This window comes from Arachis hypogaea, chromosome 14, assembly GCF_003086295.3.
Source record: "Arachis hypogaea cultivar Tifrunner chromosome 14, arahy.Tifrunner.gnm2.J5K5, whole genome shotgun sequence".
NCBI classification, from domain to species: Eukaryota; Viridiplantae; Streptophyta; class Magnoliopsida; order Fabales; family Fabaceae; genus Arachis; species Arachis hypogaea.
In genome coordinates this window covers 60153561-60160409 of record NC_092049.1, presented here as the reverse complement: position 1 = coordinate 60160409, position 6849 = coordinate 60153561, and the positions used below count along the sequence as shown (strand labels likewise).

General features: G+C 35.5%; 1 non-coding gene across 1 annotated transcript; it reads left to right on the top strand.

Annotated features, from left to right (window-relative positions):
* Positions 1–303: 303 nt before the first annotated feature.
* Positions 304–411, top strand: LOC112745594 (small nucleolar RNA R71). Its single transcript, XR_003173513.1, has one exon. It is a non-coding gene; the product is annotated as a small nucleolar RNA R71 (small nucleolar RNA).
* Positions 412–6849: the final 6438 nt, after the last annotated feature.

The following is a 6849-nucleotide window of genomic DNA, read 5'->3' as shown; positions in this document are numbered from 1 at the left end:
AGCTTGCAATCCATTCAGACTCTGAGAAATCACATTGACTTGCTAAGTCAATATTTTATTCTGAGCCAATATGGCATTCAGAGTATCAATTTCAAGAACTCCCTTCCTCTGAGGCGTCCCATTACTCACAGGATTCCTTTCAAAAGTGTACATGAACTGGTTATTTGCAATCATGTCAATGAGTTCCTGAGGTTTTGCAGGCGTTTTCTTTAGGTGAATGGATCCACTTGCAGAATGGTCCAATGACATCTTAGATAATCCAGACAGACCATCATAGAATATATCCAGGATGGTCCATTCTGAAAGCATGTCAGAAGGACACTTTTTGCTCAGTTGCTTGTATCTCTCCCAAGCTTCATAGAGGGATTCACCTTCTTTCTGTTTGAAGGTTTGAACATCCACTCTAAGCTTGCTAAGCTTTTGAGGAGGAAAGAACTTGGCTAAGAAAGCCATGACCAGCTTATCCCAAGAGTTCAAGCTTTCTTTAGGTTGAGAGTCCAACCATATTCTAGCTCTATCTCTTACAGCAAACGGGAAAAGTATAAGCCTGTAGACCTCGGGATCAATCCCATTGGTTTTAACAGTATCACAGATCTGCAAGAATTCAGTTAAGAACTGAAAAAGATCTTCTGATGGAAGTCCATGAAACTTGCAATTCTATTGCATCAGAGAAACTAATTGAGGCTTTAGCTCAAAATTGTTTGCTCCAATGGCAGGGATTGAGATGCTTCTTCCATGTAAGTTGGAATTTGGTGCAGTAAAGTCACCAAGCATCTTCCTTGCATTGTTGTTGGGTTCGGCCATGTCTCCTTCTTTTTCGAAAATTTCTGTCAGATTTTCTCCAGAAAGTTGTGCTTTAGCTTCCCTTAGCTTCCTCTTCAGAGTCCTTTCAGGTTCAGGATCAGCTTCAACAAGAATGTTCTTATCCTTGTTCATGCTCATATAAAAAAGAAGAGAACAGAAAAGAAAATATGGAATCCTCTATGTCACAGTATAGAGATTCCTTATATGAGTATAAGAAGAGAATAATAGAAGAAGGAAAAGATAAGAATTCGAACACAGAGGAGAAGAGTGGGTTCGAATTTTTGAGTGAAATAGGGGTGTTAGTAGATAAATAAATAAATAGAAGGAGATGAGAGGGAGAAGAATTCGAAAATCAAATAAAATAAAATAAAATATTTTTGTTTTTATTTTAAATATTAGTTATAATTCAAAAATTAAAAAGGAAAATAAAATTAAATTGAAATTTAAAATAATTAGTTAATGAAAAGAATTTTGAAAAAAAGGGGGAAGGAGTTTTCGAAAATTAGAGAGAGAAAATTAGTTAGGTGGTTTTGAAAAAGATATGATTGAAATAGAAACTTTTAAAATCAAACAAAGAAAACAAGTAGTTAATTGAAAAAGATTTGAAAATCAAATTTTGAAAAGATAAGAAGTTAGAAAAGATTTTGGAATTGATTTTGAAAAAGATGTGATTGAAATTTATTTTGAAAAAGATTTGAAAAAGAAATTTAAAAAGATTTGATTTTGAAAATTAAAGTTGATTACTTGGCTAACAAGAAACAAAAAGATATGATTTTAAAATTTAAAGATTGAACCTTTCTTACTAGGTAAGTAACAAACTTAAAAATTTTGAATTAATCACATTAATTGTTAGCATTAATTTCGAAAATATGAAATAGAAATAAGAAAAAGATTTTGAAAATAAATTTTGAGAAATTCGAAATTGTGAAAGAAAAAATGAAAAAGATTTGATTTTTGAAAAAAGATAGAATTTTTAAATTGAAAATTTAATTTGACTCATAAGAAACAATTAAATTTAAAAACTTTTTGACTAAATCAAACCAAATTTTCGAAAATTTATGAGAGAATAAGGGAAAGATATTTTTTTTTATTTTTAAATTTTTAATGAAGAAAGAGAAAAACAACCAAAAGACTCAAAACATGAAAATTATGAATCAAAACACATGATGCATGCAAGAACACTTTGAATGTCAAGATGAACACCAAGAACACTTTGAATGTCAAGATGAACACCGAGAACATATTTTTGAAAACTTTTAAGAAAAGAAAAACATGCAAGATACCAAACATAGAAATTTTCAAACTTTAGACACTAACAAATTGAAAATGCATATGAAAAACAATAAAAGACACGAAACAAGAAAAATTTAAAGATCAAACAAAGAAATTCATCAAGAACAACTTGAAGATCATGAAGAACAAATGCATGAATTTTCGAAAATTTTAAGAAAAATAAAAAAGATGCAATTGACACCAAACTTAAAATTTGACACAAGACTCAAACAAGAAGCACAATATTTTTGGTTTTCATGATTTTATTAATTAATTTTTTTTTGTATTTTTTGAAAATTATTTTGGGAAAAATGAAAAAGAAGAAATTTGTTTTTTTGAAAATAAGACATAAAAAGCTTAAAATTAAAATAAAATTACCTAATCTGAGCAACAAGATGAACCGTCAGTTGTCCAAACTCGAACAATCCCTGGCAACGGCGCCAAAAACTTGGTGCACGAAATCGTGATTGTTCATTCCTTGGTAACGGCGCTAAAAACTTAATACGAACGTTCATAATCTTAGTTCTTTTTCACAATTCCGATACAACTAACCAGCAAGTGCACTAGGTCATCCAAGTAATAAACCTTACGTGAGTAAGGACCGATCCCACGAAGATTGTCGGCTTAAAGCAAGCTATGGTTACCTTGTAAATCTCAGTCAGGCGGATTCAAATGGTTATAGAGTTTTAATAATTAAAAGATAAATAAAACGTAAAATAAGGATAGAGATACTTATGTAATTCATTGGTGAGAATTTCAGATAAGCGTATGGAGATGCTTTGTTCCTTCTGAATCCCTGCTTTCCTACTTCCTTCATCCAATCCTTCATACTCCTTTCTTTGGCAAGCTGTATGTTGGGCATCACCGTTTTCAAGGGCTACTTCCCGTCCTCTCAGTGAAAATGGTCCAATGCGCTGTCACCGCACGGTTAATCATCTGTCGGTTCTCGATCATGCTAGAATAGGATCCAGTAATCCTTTTGCGTCTGTCACTACGCCCAGCACTCGCGAGTTTGAAGCTCGCCATAGCCATCCCTTCCCAAATCCTACTCAGAATACCACAGACAAGGTTTAGACTTTTCGGATCTCAAGAATGGCCACCAATAATTCTAGCCTATACCACAATGACTCTGATTGTAAATCAGGAGGCTAAGAGATATGCATTCAAGCTTGTTTTCATGTAGAACGGAAGTGTTTGTCAGGCACGTGTTCATAAGTGAGAATGGTGATGAGCGTCACATAATCATCACATTCATCATATTCTTGTGTGCGAATGAATATCTTAGAGAAGAAATAGGCTTGAGTTAAATAGAAAAACAATAGTACTTTGCGTTAATTCATGAGGAACAACAGAGCTCCACACCTTAATCTATGGTGTGTAGAAACTCTACCGTTGAAAATACATAAGTGATAATGGCCCAGGCATGGCCGAATGGCTAGCCTTCCAAAGAGGGTTCAATCATCAAAACATGATCAAAATATATAAATACAATAGTAAAAAGTCCTATTTATACTAAACTAGTTACTAGGGTTTACAGAAATGAGTAAATGATGTAGAAATCCACTTTCGGGCCCACTTACTGTGTGCTTTGGCTGAGCATTGAAGCTTTAACGTGTAGAGGTCTTCCTTGGAGTTGAACGCCAGTTTGTAACTTGTTTCTGGTGTTTAACTCTGCTATGTAACTTGTTTCTGGCGATTAACGCTAGAATAGGGCAGAAAGATGGCGTTAAATGCCAGTTTGCGTCATCTAAACTTGGGCAAAGTTTGGACTATTATATATTGCTGGAAAGCCCGGGATGTCTACTTTCTAACTCAATTGAGAGCGTGCCATTTGGGTTTCTGTAGCTCCAGAAAAGCCACTTTGAGTGCAGGGAGGTCAGAATCCAATAGCATCTGCAGTCCTTTTTTAGCCTCTGAATCAGATTTTTGCTCAGGTCCCTCAATTTCAGCCAGAAAATACCTGAAATCACAGAAAAACACACAAACTCATAGTAAAGTCCAAAACTGTGATTTTTAATTAAAAACTAATAAAAATATATTAAAAACTAACTAAATCATACTAAAAACTATGTAAAAACAATGCCAAAAAGTGTATAAATTATCCGCTCATCAGCTGGCTTCCTCTTTCTCAGCTTGCTTCTTGTCATTTTCCTTTGGGTTCTTGGTTGCTCCTTCATCTTTCATCAAGACCTTTCCACTTCTTAGCTATATAGCTTTGCACTCTTCTTTTGGATTAGGAATGGTGTCGCTTGGAAATGAGCTTGACGGTCTCTCACTAGCAATTTGCTTGGAAAGCTGTCCAATCTATCTTTCCATATTTTTCATGGAAGCTTCTTAGTTCTTTGTTGTCATCTCTTGGTGCTTCATCATTTTCTCCATTAAGAGCTCCAAGTTGGTGATCCTCTGAGAGTCTTGTGAGATTGGTTGGCTGTGAAGTGTTGAGGGTTGATGGTAAGTGTTTTGATTGGTGGCTTGGTTATTGGATGGATGATGGTTAGAGTTGGGGTAAGTGTTTTGTGGTTTTCTGTATGTGTTTTGGTTATTATTCTGCTGGTTGTTGTGGCTTGTGTTTTTCCAACTGTTTTGGGTTGAATTCCTTTGCCATGGCTGTTGAGTCTGAGTGTGATTGTCTCCCATCTGAGGTTAGGGTGGTTCTTCCAGGACGGGTTGTAAGTGTCACCATAAACCTCATTTGGCCCAAAATTTTGGTTGTGCATATACTAGACTTGTTCCTGCTGTTGATCCTCTTGAGTTTCTTCGTTTGTCCCCCATGTGGATGATGGTTGGCTTGTGCTTACTACTGCAACTTGGAGGTTATCAATCCTTTTGGCCATTTGCTCAAATTGTTGCTGAATTTGCTGCTGCATCATTTTGTTTTGAGCTAGGATTGAGTCCACTCCTTCCAATTCTATTACTCCTTTCCTTTGTGATGGTTGGCGTTGCCTTTGGTAAGCAAAGAAATATTGGTTGTTAGCCACCATATCAATGAGATTTTGGGCCTCCTCTGCAGTTTTCATGAGTTGCAAAAAGCCTCCAGCTGAGTGATCCAGTGCTTCCTGAGATTTCAATGTCAAGCCTTCATAAAAATTCTGCAATATGTCCCATTCATTGAACATTTCAAGAGGGCACTTCCTAATTAGAGCCTTGTATCTCTCTCATGCCTCATAGATGGGTTCAGTATCCATCTGTGTGAATATTTGTACTTCAGTCTTCAATCTAATAATCCTCTGCGGTGGGTAAAATTTGGCAAGGAATTTGCTCACTAGATCTTCCCAATTGTTGATGCTATCTCTTGGGAATGACTCCAACCATTGAGTAGCTTTGTCTCTGAGGGAAAATGGAAATAACAGCAGCTTGTAACTGTTAGGATGCACACCATTGGTTTTGACAGTATCACAAATCCTCAAGAAAGTAGACAAGTGTTGGTTCGGATCTTCAAGTGGTCCTCCTCCCTAGGAGCAGTTATTTTGAACCAAGGTGATGAGTTGTGGCTTCAATTCAAAATTATTTGCATTAACATTTGGGGTAAGAATGCTACTCCCACAATGTCTAGGATTTGCAAATGTATATGAGGCCAAAACTCTCATTTGTGGTGGATTGTTGTTGTTGTTGGCTGCTCCTGCTGGTGGATTTGGTGGATTTGTTGAGTGTTCCTCCATTTCCTGGAACTCTTCCTCTGATTCTTCCTCTCTAATAACACTTTTCCCTCTTGCCTCTCTTCTTAATCTCCTGAGGATTCTTTCGTCTTGTTCACAAGAGGTGGGTGAAGAGAGAACTTTTGCGTGGTCTAGAATTCATAATAAATTCCCGTTGCAAGTATAGATTCTAAACCAGCAAAAGTCCTTTCTTACAAACGTTTTAGTTGTCACAAGTAACAAACCCCTTTAAAATTGATAACTGAGTATTTAAACCTCGGGTCGTCTTCTCAAGGAATTGCAAGGAGGTGTTCTTATTATTGGTTATGAGTCTTGTAAATTGGGGGGTTTTGAAAGTAAGAAAGAAGTATGTTAAATGATAAGAAAAATAAAATAGTAATAATATAAACTCTTGGCAAGGTACAAGAACTGGAAATCCTATCCTTATCAATTGTGATGATAATTGGATTTTAATCCCACTTTGTTAACCTCTAGCTACGAAGGTAAATCAAGTGGATTAATTAGCTTAATCCTCAGTTCCTAGTCAATTCCTATGGAAAGACTAGAGTTATTGGAGCAACTCCCAATTTCAACCACTGCTTTATTTGACAACTCAAGCGTTACCAATTACTTAACCCAAGGCAAAAGGGAGAAAATATCTAAATTAAATTAAAAGCATCAATGTAAATAAAGCAAAGCAATCTTAAATCTGAAATACCTCAAATAATATTAATTAAGAAAATCATAACATGACTGTAGCATAAGCTAAATTGAAAAGATAAATATCAATTAAAGTAATAAAATAAAAGTAGAAAAACAAATTAAAGGAACATTGAACCTGTGATGAAGAAGAAATAATCCTAAATCCTAAAACTAAATCCTAAGAGAGAGGATAGAACCTCTCTCTCTAAAAACTACATCTAAAACTAAAAATTGTGAATTATGAGCTTCTGATTATGAATGAATGGATTCTCCCATTTTATAGCCTCTAATCTGTATTTTCTGGGTCGAAAACTGGGTCAAAAACAGCCCAGAAATCGCTGGAGAAGAAATCTGCCACGCTGATTTTCGGAACTGCGACGCATCCGCGTGGAGCACGCATTCGCGTCATCTAGCATCAGGGAAACTATGGCATATT